This window comes from Teleopsis dalmanni, chromosome 1 (genome assembly GCF_002237135.1).
Source record: "Teleopsis dalmanni isolate 2A chromosome 1, ASM223713v2, whole genome shotgun sequence".
Taxonomy (NCBI): Eukaryota; Metazoa; Arthropoda; class Insecta; order Diptera; family Diopsidae; genus Teleopsis; species Teleopsis dalmanni.
Genome location: NC_051846.1, coordinates 8,348,381 through 8,362,567, shown reverse-complemented (window position 1 = coordinate 8,362,567; position 14,187 = coordinate 8,348,381).

The window sequence follows — 14,187 nt, the reverse complement described above, 5'->3', positions numbered from 1 at the left end:
TAGCATACGTTTGATGTCTTCGTTAATTGGGTACATATTTTATTGTATATATCTCCACACTGATGTTTTTCTAAGTTTCTACTTGATTAGCTAGGTTTTATAACATGATATTCTTAACTACACAATTTGCTACTCTGCTTTTAGAAATGCATAAATTTTATTTTGTCGATGTTTAATATTATAGTTTCGGTACTGAAAATATCGTTTTAGTAACTAGCAGTTGATTGAAGCCTCATATCTGGGTACTGCGGAAAAGTACAAAGTCTTTGGCAGGAATAATTGTCTAATAATATAATGTTTATGGATTGTTTAAACAAAACATCTATTAGTAGGAATACAATGGAGATTAGTGAACTGAGGGAAACTCGCTCTTTAATTGCTGTTTAAATTTGAAGATATTAGAATATTTCTCCATATATTTTGATATTTGCTTTTACGTTAGATTATGTGGTTTAATTTTTGTGATTTTGAAATTTCAGATTTACATTTTTGACATTCAAAATTTGTCATATTTCATTATATTATATGATACGAAACTCATATTCAAAATCAATGAAGAACATATAGACTCTTCATAAATAGATAAAAATATATATTTTTTAAATTAAAAATTTATTTTTGACTTAGCGTAATGGTATAAATTCTTCAAAGCGTTACTTTGATTTGGGCTCTATTATAATAGAATATAGCTTTTTAATAATCGATCAGTTCTCTTTCACATTACTTAAAATCCCTTATATAGCAAATATCAACTGAAACAGAAACACTTTACCAATGCATGACGCCAGTGATAAGCATCATTATAAAAAATAATGCATGATGCAGTTGACAGTAACAAAAAATTACTAAGTATGAGTATTTAGAGTATCAATGTATACTTCTGATGTTTAGATAACTACATATATTCAGCTATATATAGCTAAAAGTATAATATATAATCCGCTATAAAAATGGAACATCCTATATTTTGTGTAGTTTTCCCTGAAGATGACTATCGAAGATAGTCGAAATATCGGAAATAAAGTATAAACGATTTTTAAATATAAATAATAAATCAGTGTGTTTTTATTTATATTTAAATTTGACCAATTAGCTCGGTAACAAATTATTATAAAAGTAAAGATGTTAATAATCCAAGTTACATTGCTTGGGTACGTAGGCGCAATTCCCCCAATTTCTTGCCCTCTATCTTTAAGAGACTTCTTTAAGACTTCCGGAAAGTTTGCGTCAACCCCACTCCCTTCATCTATAAATACTCTCAACCCTAATATCTTCGACCATGCTTTACCAGTTTAAAGCATGGTCGATCCACACTGTGAATCTGAACCACAGTGCAAAATGCGGTTTTAATATTTTACATATATATTCATTCCTAAGAGGCGGTTGCAATGAGTTCAGGTTTCACACTGTCCATGCTTTCCACCTACAGCAAAAAAAAACAAAACCATATAAACGTTCCTATTCTCAAGATTTTGTCGAAGCTCAAAGAAGAACATCTCAAACTGAAATAAATATATCTATGAAATGCATTATAATTTAACTTTTTCTTTCTTAAGGATTAAAACATTTTGCTGTGTCGTAGAGAAGACAAAATATTTTTTTTATTTATATTATTTTTTTATTCGATATTTACTGTCAATTTACTAAAACATCGTCGGAGTCTTAAACAATTTAGAAGGCAAAATAAAATTAAATTTTTCTATATCTGAACTGGAAACAGTTGACAGTGCAATTTTTTATATAAAGTTAAAAATTGTTGGGCTGCTCTCAGCCGAACAAGGTTATTTATACATTTAGCACCGCAACCGTCAACACCAACGTCTCATTCATTCTGTTAACTAATGTCAACAGGCACTCACAAACAAAAAGGGAATACAGAATGCGAAAAATGGAATGCACAGTATTGAAATTGATGATATAAAAACAATATCCTTGTTTCCTTCTACACGTATTTTGTTTTTGTCTTCGACATTTGGGTCGTCACCGCCGTCACCGCCGTCATCGCCATCATCGTCGTGCAGTCGTACGTGAGCATTGCTCAGGATTTACAGATTTCTGTAGTTTGAACTACCTTTTCAGTGGAGTGTATGAGAAATGTAGTTCACTTATTTCCGCATTTTAATGAAATGTTTACAATGACATAACAAAAACAGAAATAACAACATCAACATGAAAACCTACAACTACAACAAATACAACATTTACAACATTTACAACAAATACCACATTACAATGAAAAGAACAAATGAAAATTGTTAACCAAAAAAAGAACAAAAAAAAAATGAATGAAATCACAAGCATTTATGACAATGTTATGTTGAGTATCCTGGCATATCCTCTTTGAAAAATTTTCAAATAAGGACTCCCACATAACTAACACAAATTTTTTTAATTTTTTGAATGACAATTTAGAGAATTTTTGTATTTAAAAGTAGGTTAAAAATTTTTTTCATGTAGTCTTGCTCTACATTTTGTTGGAGAGTATATTCAGTTTGGTTTTCTACCCCTACATATAGCATATGAGACTCAGAAGAGTTATAAAACATAACATGTGTATATAAAGCGTACTTTTTATAAGTATATCTGCTACTATTTCTCAACAAAAATACACAAACTGTCAAATCTGTTTGAATAGGAAAGAAGAAATTTGTGGAATTTTCAAGAAAAATCCAATACTTTAGTGGTCTTAATACAACAAAAAGTTGCGTAGTAGAGGGAAAACTACTTTAAAAAAAATATCTACAAGAAAGTAAGACGAGGGTGTATAAAAAATATGAAATAAAGATTTTTAAAAAAGTTTAGAAAAACGAGGTGTTTTAGGAACATTTTCCTAAAAAACTGCGATCATGCCGGATCAATAAACATATAAGATATCAAATTAAAGAACCACTTTTATGTTTATGGGTTTGGCATTGTTTAGAATGTTGAATATTTAAAATTTTTACTTAAACTTGTTTTTGGATAAAATTTTCTTCAACAACCTGTATTTTATTAGATATAGGAAGCAGGTTTTTTTCGGTTTTCGGTTCGGTTCTGGTTCAATGCTCTGATAGAAATTATGAGATATAATATATGTAGTATTTTATTAAATTTACAAATAAATGGTTTTTTCGAGCAGAGACATTTTTTACCTTTTGTATAATCGCTTTCATAGAGAACGACGGATTTTGTAAGAAGGGATTTTGTAAAATAAATAAAGCTTCACGTTTCTTTTAAGAAGGGTTTACCTAATAATGAGTTTTATAAGAAGAGTTTTAAGAAGAGTTCTGTTGACTGTAATGTATTTCTTTCTTTAAATACATAGCATAACTATGTATATCGTATAAGTTATACACGATTATATACGTAAACTTGTTAGTTCAGTATAAGTGCTTATGCGTGTTTTCATACTCCTTTTTCATAAATATTATCACTAACTATGATAATTAAATGCTATAAAAAATATAATAAAATAATAAACAATTCGGCATTTAAGCATTTGTACGTACGCTACAATATATTATTCAATTATATCACACGATCTTTTTAGCTTCCTGAATCATGGAACCAAAATCTGATTTTTTTTTGTTAAAATCTCATCTTCATGTATACAAAATCATAAACATAAATATACATATTTATGACAGATTAGTTATATTACTAACCTTGGAGATCGCAAAATAATCAAACACGTTAGTTGAATGAGCTAAAATGGTTCTAAAAATGTGATGTGCTATCAATCAGTAAGGTTATGGTAGCTATTTTTTGATACAGCAAACGTGATTGCGCACCCAGAAAAAATGTTTCAAAAGTATATGTTGGTAAATAACTGAACTCGCCACCATTTCAGTGTATAGTTTTAATTAATTTTGAATTGCCTTGTCAAAGTGAGGACTTTTACTCCTATTCCCCTCCTTCCGATACATCACCGTTAAATACGTTGGTCTACTTATCTGAAAGTGTGCCTTTTCATCACTAATTTAGCAAATGGAATGAAGCTTTGACCAGATAATTTTTGTAAATCTAGAAAGATATTGGAAATACCAATATGAAGATTACTGCCATCATTAAATTTTGATTATTGAGTACAAAACTTTCATCAACGGGTATATGGTAATGCCTATGCGCTACATGGATGGCTCTGTTGCCACTAAAATCAACCAAATCAGCACAGCAGAAGAAGGAGTACTACAAAGTTTTAACAACTATCAAAACAAGACTTTGTATATTATTGCCTTTAAATGATTGATTGTTAAAAATCATTTTACTTTTTCTTCTATGCATTTCTGCAATTAGCTAAGGAAATAATTAGTTCGGTGAACACTCGTAACATCTGTTTATTGATAGCATTTCAAAAAGAAAATGAACACATCTTCGTACAAAAATGTTATATTCATCAAGTTCTATAAGAATTTGATCTAAACTTTGATAACAAAAGTTGCGTTTAAAGGCCAAGCAAGAAATGGCAAGATAAGAGCCAGCAATAACAATGAGAACTGATATCATCTGCAAAGGCAGCATTCCTAAAATATTAAAAAAAGAAAGAAAGTATAAAAGAGGGTCCTTAATGAAAAACCTGCCACCAATGTCAAAAGGTACAAGAAGTTGAGGAAGCAACAAAAAATGAAACGAGAGCACAATTTGTGCTACTTTGATTACAAAGGACACGCGTATATGTGCTGTGACACACACTTTTACATATACCATAATGCATGCATAACTTGGTTTTAGTACATGGATATGAAGTTTAGTACATACATTTGTGTTAACAACGAATTACTGGAGGGTAAGAATGTCTTACTAATTTTCATTTGCCCGACGTGCACGTACTCAGAAGACATGAATTTATACATTTATACGTTAATACCAGATTTAGTACTGAACATACTATCTCTCATATTAACAGAAAATATTTTCATAGATTCACTAATACATACACTCACACGCATACATATGCAGTTTAAAATGAAAATGTCTTCAAAATTTATAAATTACAAACTTTTTCATGTCGTTGATGGTCGCATTTCGTACGTTCTGCGCTAACAAGGATTGTGGATTGCTGGTAGCAAATGTCAGTGGTAACTGAGAAACTTAATATTCCAAATTTACACAGGAAAAAGTACTGAAATTTATTATCGCAGTTCCGAAGTTAAGAAGGCGTTAAATAATTTTTAAAAAGTTTTCTTTTTGTGTAATGACAAAAAAATTACAATTTTCTTTGTGTACAAAGTCGTCGTAATACAAGAATGCGCTATAGAAACAGTAAAAACTATGTCAATATATATATATTATATTCTATTTAAAATAAATTAAATATTTTTAACAAAGTCTTCTAAAATGCTTTGCAATGGTTTTTAAAGTTAAGTTATCTGTACACCCTTCGATGGATTTATCAAGAGTGCTATTAAGAACTTTTATTGTCAAGTATTTAAAGTCATTTTCAACATTTTAATAATTGTTTATACTTAAAAAATTAAAATAAATTATTTAAAAATTCTTTTATTTTTCATAAAAATGCAATTAAGTTTAATAAAAATTGCTGTGAGATAAAAATGTTTGAAAAAAATGAATGCTCGTATATGCCATGTGACGGATCCACTTAACTGGCCACAATTATATTTTATGTACATATGTGCAGTGTTATTTTAGTTATTATTGCCTTCAATGCATTTTTATTTTTTTTTGGTTTGAATTCGCTTCTGTTTTAGTGTTTAAGTATTGTTGTTGTAGTTGTTGTAGTTGCTGTTGCTGCTGCTGTTAGTCCTACTCACAGTGTGGTTGTGTAACATATGCTACTCAAGTTAACACAGTGCGGTATTGTGTCAACCACAAATGTAACGTCATTTAGCTGAACATTTGGTTAAAATTTATCAACACAGGCACAGAACGACCAAGCACGATAGTTAAGCGGATAGAGCAGATAGCGGCGCTGAAGTGACTGGAAACACTAAAGCGGACGGTTCCCCAGATAAGCTCTGAAATATATGCAAAATATGCATAAAAGCGCTTTGCTTTAGTGCTTATATGACGCCATTTGTAATTTGTTTGTCTATATGTATATGTGGGTGACATGCGGTAGAATTCACATATAAATGCTTATTTATAAAAAGCAAAGCAAACACACACACACGCACACATACATCCTTGCATCTAGTCCTTTTGTTACATTCGCCTAATACTTTGGCGACTGTTGAAAATGTTTCATTAAATTTGACTTAAGTTCTCCTATTTCAAATAAAAATAACAAAAGCATGCCTATAGCATTGCGTACGTATATATACTACTTATACGATATATACATAATATATACAAGCGTCAACACATGACTAACACATTTGCACTTAAATGCATATTTTATTTCTACACACATTCGCAATTAATGTTTTACAATTGCAACATGATACATAACAATTTGTTGCTAAGAAAGTTTCCACTGCTGGAGGCTAGATTCATGTTGCTACGGCATTAGCATTTATTGGTGTAAAGAGTAGAAAGGCATATTACATTGCTAATATGCGGTGCGTATGAGTAACATTTTTCATATGTAAATGTACATATATTTCTATATAACTACTTATATTTCATATTATTTATCTGTTTATAATAATTAACTCATTCAATTTATGAGTAAATAATAAATGATATCCTCCATATATTTTATATTTTCGTGCAAAAATAATGTTCACAAGTTTAGCTAATCACTATAGTAACTTCTTTTAATACCAAAAAAAAAGGTTTCAGAGTCAAAAAAAATGACTCAATTAATTATGCTTTATACGGAAAATGGCAATTAAAAGCAGATTTTCTTGCTTTACTCAGTGATAAATGAATATAATTATGTGTATTTGATTCTTTTTTCCCGACATTAGGAATAATAAAATTTTTTTAATATAATATAAGGAAAAAAATGTAAGTGTAGCATTTGTTTGAAATAGTCAATTAGATGCTGCAAGAGTCTCTTTAAAAGATAAATAATTATTATTTAAAATATTAATATTTATAAAATAAAATTTATAATATTTTAAAAATATTAAAAAATGTTTAAACATTCATACTTTAAGAATTCTTCTGAATGTCATTAACATATCTTTTACATGATTTAATATATATGTTAATTTGCTTAGTCAAGTGGAAATATTTCTAATCATGAAGTGCCTAAAGCTGTTAAATATTTTATAAATATTAAATGAAGTCAGCGAAAAAGAAATCATTGAAATTTCAAAAATTTGTAATGATGTTCCAAATTTTTATCAGAGAAAAATTATTAAAAAGTGAAATTTAAAATCACTGGTAAATTTTTAATTATGGTACATATTTTATAAAAAAGTTTGTACTTTAATACTTTAAAGTGTTATATAAATATTTTTATATAATATTTTTGTTTTTAAACACTTTTACTGAATCATAAGTTACATGGAAATCAGCAACAATATCAAGTAATCCTTTAATTATTTTAATTATATTTTTATTTACTCAGTTTTCATAAAAAAATTTTTTAATTACATTTTTATGTAAATTACAGAATTTATTTTATGCCTTATATTGCCTTATAATGTGCATTAATTTGACTCAATTTAATTTTAAAGCCTTTCTGTACATCTTCCTTCACTTCACTTCACTTCACTTTCCTTCGTTGTCAATTACATTAACTCGAATTTTATTTCATAAATTACTTAATTTTATTTGCATTTCCACATTATTTTAATCTTCATTCCTTGCCACTTATACAATGGCATAATGCATTTAATTCTAGCGCATAAATTTCATTTATTCATGTTCCTGTTATTTACATTTTCAACTCCTTTAGAAGAGAGGAAGCGTTTGCATTTTTAAGTAGTCCTTTGCCTCTACTGTCCTTAATATTTTATTATTAGCAATTTTAACAAAGTTGTCACTTTTCAGTACAGCATCCAATTAAGTTTAAATAGACGAAGTAGTACATTAAAAATGTAAGAGTAAGTAAGCGCGTTTAGTCGCAAAAGAATTTATTTCCTTGCTGAGGATGCCTTTTGTTTCTAAATGTGCTGAGCAGGACATTGTATAAAATTTTCTTTTTTTTTTGAATTTTTATTTGTTTATTAGCTATACATATGTACAATTATAAGCAATTATTTTAATTATATGTTTATTGTCAATCCTTACTCAATCTATAGTCAAGTGCTCCATCCCCCCATATGTTTTTTTTTTGCGTTTCTTCAACGCAGAAATCATCTTCTATATTCATTTTGTTTAAATTGTAAACAGTTACTATATATGGTGTGAATATAGGTTAGGTAAGGTTGGAGTGATAAACTTACTTACCAAAGCCAATTTGAAATAATGGCACGTTATGATATCACAGATAAGTGAGTGTAAATTTTATATGTGAAAGGTAAGTTATACACATGCCTTGACTTACTGGAAGCTGTTTTCTACTGAAATTTTTTTTCATTATACAATAGACCTTTAAAATTGTATCAGTTAAGGTATTAATGTAAAAAAAGGAATCAAAATGATTGCGTAAACTTTCCAAATTCCAGATCGTTTATAAAGACTTATAGCGTAACCTATAAGACTGCGTAAGCTATGAGTTATAGAAGGAATTTTAACATGACATTGAAGGCTTAGCTATCACCTGAACAAACTAGAAACTGTATTGCCTGAAGTTTGTTGGTTTTACAAATATGGCAAATATGAAGACTACGAAGCATATACTGTGATGATGTACTCCTTATGTACGCACGAAAGCAATCCTTAAGTAAATACATTTTATCAGATTATGATTTAAATCTTTATGATTATGATTTTGAAATAATTTTAGAATTTATAAAGGAAGCTGGAATTATAGAACCAATCGAAATCAATATAAAAAGCACAAGAGACTTTTTAGACTGGTTCTGGATAAGCTTGAACATAGATACAACAGATGTTCGGGTGTCTTTTCTTCTAGCGCCAGTAAACCACAGAAGATACTACAGGGGTAGGCTGAATTTGGCCCCATGCTATGCTATACATAAGTGGTCTGATTTGTTTCGTGTACCAAATCAGATGTTCTTCATTTGAAGTAAATTGGCCATACCTTTGAACCCGCTTCTAAGAAAGTAGGTAAGTGACTACTCCCTATTTGCCTGTAGCAAAATAAGTCATCACCCTTCGACTGTGGCTCGTAGGTGCTGGGATTGAAACAAGAATTTTCATAGAAGAGAAGAGATAGAGATGACGGAGAGAAGAAACTGGAGTTATCTCTGACCTGCCGCTTAGTACATTAAAACATTCCCATACATTCTTATACTATCATAGACAAATTAACTTTTACATGGCTTAAGTATAACGCTTTATCGAAATTCATTGTCAATGTTATAAATCATCTTAAAATTATTTGGAAAATGTGTCATATGAAAAATCTTTTAATTAATAGTAAGCAACTATAATCCTTTTATTGTTTATTAAGTAAAAAACGCGTTTAATAGCTCATTCTTCTTCTCTATCTTCACAACTCCTGCACCACTCATCGGATAATATACCTTTCTTGAGACGTCATGATCTATTGTAGCAGCCTTTCAAATGGACAATTTTACTCTGGAATACATTTGACTTATCAATAAGTACATATACGGAGCACTTGAACTAGAGTAAAGCTGATAATTAAAGCTGAATGCATTTGACTTATCAATAGGTCCGTATACAGAACACTAAAATTAAAGTAAAGTTGATAAATTATACTGTTTTCTATTTTGACTTGGGTTTCTTTCCACTAATTCATTATAAAATGAAATAAAATAAAATAAAATGCTGTTTGAGTTTTCAACTAATAGAATTTTTACATTAATAGTGTTTTCTTTTTGCTGAAGCTACAAAATAGAGCACAACATATTTTATTTGCCTGAGCAACATCATTTCAGAAATAGTTGCTTCATATCCTTTAAAGCTCGGTGCATGTAAATCATCTGAAGGAATAAAACAAAACGACACAAAACAAAACTGAAAGCAGTAAAATAATTGTATTTTTATAATTTAATATTTTCTCTTTTTTCAAGCATAACTCAAGCAAAAGAACTGTACATAATCTTGAGTTTTTCCAGTATAAAGTGAAGGACTTAAAAGAGCTTCATAAGTCACTGACGCGTGAAATGGATTTAACATAACTCCGGCAAGGCGTTACAAGTGCTGCAAGGACTATGGTGTGTGCAAGCGAAAAAGGACTATAGTTGTGCAGTGTGTGAAATAGAAAACTCCATCGGATAAGCTTACTTTCAGCTACAATTTTGCTAATGTTTGCTTGCTTCAAGACTTTGCATTACATTGATTATTTGTAATTGTATTAGCTTTCATGTTCCATCAGTCTCTCCGTATCTCTCTGCAGAACTTTCTTTGTAGTTTATTTGTCTATTTGTCAGTTCAGTTTGAACTGAAAATATTTCGATAATATTTGTAGAATTTCATTTTGTTTTCATTTCTTATTTTTGCTTAATTTTCTCCGACATTTATTTTTCTTTTTTTTTCCTTGTTTGCTCGAATTGTGCTGTAATAAACATTTTTATTATTTTGTATCTCGTAGATATTTTGATTGTAATTTTATCTGTGTAACTTTGGCTGTACTCGTAACTTTGAATTGAAAATATAATTTTATGTTTTGTCTTCTGGTATGTAATAAAATTTGTAAGTATGTGTTTCGTAAATTGAATAGAGAATTTTTACGACTTTTTAAGTTGCAAGCAATTGCAATAAGGAATTGTCTTATATCCTTGATGCTCAATTATGTTGTTCCTAGTACAGTATTTGAGGCGTGAAATGTTACAAAATTAGAAATTTGAGCACATATGTCTAAAAATTATATATTTTAATTATTCTAAATTGATAATAGTGAGAAGAAACCCTCTATTTGTAGCAGAATGGTTTAATTAAATAAAAATTGGATAATATTCAACTGTTGTGAAACGAAGTTTTCAAAGCACGTCACTATAGGAATTGTACGTGACACTGAAAAGTATAAGAATGTCCCAAAAAATTAATGCTATATATATTCGATTTTTAAATATAGTAAATTATACAACTATACAAATAGTACACGTGTTTAAGATAGTAACGGCATTAGAGTTGCGTGCAGTAAGGCGACAATCATATTAATCTGCTTTTGAATGAAGTGTAGGATTTTACGAAAAAATTTAATACTATATGTATAAGATTGTTCAAGTATATATAGTACTACATAAAAAGATTCAGTGTTTCAGAGTCAGAGTCAAATAATAGTTCTATTAGTTCTATTCAAATACTTAATTCTATAGTCCTATTAATAGTACTATTTTGCGTTTAATCGCATTGATATATTGATATAAATATATTTAATATTAAATATTCAATATCTTTTAAATACTTGTTTTACCAAGTAGCAAGATACATTTCATAATGTAATGATAATATAATGTTGCTCATTGCACAATGTAACTACGAAACCGTCAAAAAAGATGGACTAAAAAGGAAGTGTAAACAAAGATTAATTTAGACTTTTCATAGCAACAACTAAAATCTGATGACGGTGATGATTTTACTAGTTTTGTAAAGCAACTCATTATGGATGAGATGGATTAATGAAATTTTCGTAGGGATATTAAACATCCTTTTTGGCTAGTAATAGTATCGGTCAGAAATGCAGCTGACGTAATAAGTTATGGAGAGAATTTGTGGATGGAAAATCAGAAATGATTAGATAATCACTAGAGAACCAATATTCTTGTTATAAAATGTTCGCAATTTCAATATGTTCAATGGTTGGGAAACGAACTAGATTACAAAACGGTGTATCTCAGATTAAAATGCTGCCATTAAAATGATGCCGATGTGAGTGGAAACGTTAGAATATATTTTGTTAGTGATAAAGAAAAATTTATCGAAGAACAAATTCGAATCTTCAGAAAACATTATAAAAGGTTTTATCTGAGAGCAAAAGCTTTTCCTCTATCTGTTGGGCTTTGCTATAGACTATCCTAAAATCCAGGGTTTATCTCCTTCAGTTTTGGTAATGTTTATAGGTATAATGCTAATTTTTCTATCTATTTCAGTTAGATTAACAAATATTTGCTATTTATGAAAACGTATTTTAAAAACACCAATTACGAGTGCCACTTTCATAGCAGGTGGTAAATAGTTAGTTAATCTATCTTTAATAATATAATTTACACATAGTAGACTGCAAAAATGATGCTAAAAAATGTTTAAGTATTTTCAACACCCTTTTGTCAGAATTCTGGCTGTACCGTTGCTAATTACAAAAAGTAATGGTCAACAAGAATAATACTGCGCAAACCGAAAACTACTTATAGACTTATTGTGAAAATAAATCAACCTAAATTAATTCAAGCTGATGCACTGTCTGTTATTGATACATATACTCTTAAATGTATTGATTTTTGTATGATGGTATGTGTTTCATAGAAGAATTATTTTCAAAATGAAGAATTCTAAATGAGGCTGAGTAGTTTGAGGCTGAGAAGCGCTTGTTCTAATAAAGGCATTGTCACTAGAACTTGCTGAAAAACTTTGTTTTTTTTACGAAGAAAACGTAAAAATCATTATCAATGAAAAACTTTATTTATCGCACATGTTTACACTATCATCTTCTTGTTTCACAACACAATACTTCATCTGCAGCTTTCAACTAGAAAGGATGTTATGTGAAATAATAAAATATGTAGCAATAATGTTGCGATGTGAACATGATAAATTAAATCAATTTGTAAAATAAATTTATTAAATCTAACTAACAATTTTATAACACCTACAGCACAGTCAACTTGATTATGGGCTTGTGTCCACACAGCTTGCCTTACTAAATTCAATTACAACCCTGTCTTACTTCTGCTCGCTTCCGTTACTGTTGTTTTTGTTATCAGTTGTTGTTGGTGTTGTTGTTGTTCCTGTTGATGTGCACTTCTTTACGCTTTGTTTCGAAGTATGCATATTTTATGTGGATGAAGGATTCTTAACAAGTTTGTGAATTAAATTTGTACTTCCTTGCTTTTCATTTATTTTCATTTATTTTCATTTATTTTGTGGTTGTTATCTAGTAAAGTGTTTTGTGGGAAGAGCTCTGAGGGCTGTGGGCTGAGGGAGGTGCAGTAATTTTTGTAGAATGCCATATGTGCACAGTTTGGAGCAATTGTTGCAAATGTTATCAAGTCAAAATAGGCGGGTTATGGTTCTTCCTTTACTCTGTCTCTAGTCCTGTGCACATTGCGTGCAAATGAATTCCTATTTCCACACACACAAGCATCGACAATGGCAGGGAACTATCATTTTTAAGTAAAATTGCATGTGCGTGTACATTTGGTTTATTAATGTACCCACCATGTGTATGTAAGTTTGTGTAAGTGATTTTATTTTTTTGGAAGATTTTTTCTTTCCAAATTTTTGCATAGGAGCACAGAAATTTCAGACAATAAAAGTCAATTTTTGGCAATATTCAAATGTGCATAAGAATGCATATAACATCACTAGAAGTGAATTTTGGGAAAATATATTTACTTATCAACAAATTTTCTTACCTATATAGAGAAAAGTTAAGAAAAGTTTTTAAGTTTGGTTAAAACTATAATAAAACAAAAAATAAAAACTACTTTCAATTATTTTAAAATTTATAAATAAAAATCTGAAACTTTAAAATGTTGCTAAAAAGTCTGTTAACCTAGTAAAGTTGCTTAAAAAAAAATTTAAAAATTTAAAAAATTATTTCTTTTAAAAGTTTAAAAATTGTGTATAATGTGCATTCTGTCTGTTAGCCTAGTAAAGTCATCTGAAAAAAAAACTTAAAAATACATAATTTCTTTTATTTTAAATTAAAAATTTGGCCCATTTACTTAAACTGTCTGAAAGCCTAGTAAATTTCTTTTAAAAAAAGTTTAAAAACTTTAAGGTTTTTCTTTTTAAATTTAAAATTTTTCTAATATTTATTTGCGATTGATTTCCTCTACTGTTTTTACATCCTTAAAACCGTTAACATTATTTTACCTTGCCTTGCCTAGCGTACTTTATCGGAGAGTACATAAATTTGTATGCATAATTCTTTGTTTATGTAATGGAACTAATTTTTCAATTTATTGGTCCAAATGTAATTTTTTCAGCATACAAAAGAATATCGGGAATGGAATCAGTAAGCAGAGCATAAATATACAAGCTTTCGTCCTTCTCTTATTTCCCAGAGTAAACACAAATTTGTGGCATAACTTAGAGCAT